The sequence below is a fragment of the Euprymna scolopes genome, chromosome 12 (genome assembly GCF_053919585.1).
Source record: "Euprymna scolopes isolate OS-2025 chromosome 12, ASM5391958v1, whole genome shotgun sequence".
NCBI classification, from domain to species: Eukaryota; Metazoa; Mollusca; class Cephalopoda; order Sepiida; family Sepiolidae; genus Euprymna; species Euprymna scolopes.
Window position 1 is genome coordinate 57380151 of NC_136493.1, and position 898 is coordinate 57381048.

General features: G+C 38.1%; 1 pseudogene; it reads right to left on the reverse strand.

Annotated features, from left to right (window-relative positions):
• Positions 1 to 207: 207 nt before the first annotated feature.
• Positions 208 to 341, reverse strand: LOC145291777 (U2 spliceosomal RNA; annotated as a pseudogene).
• Between the last annotated feature and the right edge of the window lie 557 nt (positions 342 to 898).

The following is an 898-nucleotide window of genomic DNA, read 5'->3' on the forward strand; positions in this document are numbered from 1 at the left end:
TTTCTATTATATATACATCATTTTCTATAAAATTAAGTGTAGACTTTATAATTAAAACAAAAAATGTTATTCATACTAAAAAAAAAAAACGCTTAGTCATGTCACGTGACGTGACGTCAACATCCACTAATGGCGAACAATTGTACCTATTTACTATGCCTCCCCACGGGACAGAGTTAGACACCAGGGTCGTTTTTTAACGTGGAGAAAAGGTACAAAAATAAAAATTGTCTCAGTCGTGGAGGATTTCTCCTCCACCGAAAGAGAACAAGAAATAGAAGTGCAGCATCTGAAGAACAGATACTACACTTTGATCTTGACCAAAAGGCCAAGAATGCGAACAATTGTAAATAACAACTTTTTTCACAAAACCAACACCGTCTTTCTTTTTTTTCTCTCTCTTTCTCTCTCTCACCCACTTACTCTTCCCTCTCTCTCACCCTCTTTCTCTTGACGTCACACCACTGTTAAACTGTGGGGGGGGGGAACACATTCCCAGGCATTATCTCCTATAGATGCACATTTTATTAGAAATTCAGCTTTCAAAATATTAGACGATAATAAAAATATAAAACCAACACCCTCTTTCTCTTTTCTCTCTCTCTCACCAACTTACTCTTCTCTCTCTCTCACCCTCTTTCTCTTGACCTCCTACTACTGTTAAACTGTGTGTGTGGGGGGTGGAAGAGGCAGCTTGAAAACCAACAAAAACAGTGCACAGTTTCCCAAGCATTTGGGGTGGGAAGGGGGGGAAGAAGCCGAGCGCACAGTTTCGTGTGAGAGAGAGAGAACAATTCTCAACCTATATACTCAACAAATTTTTTATCTACAGATTTGAAAGTTTGTATATAGGGTATTCAGACATATGGAAATATATCTAGCATAATCTATCTATTAT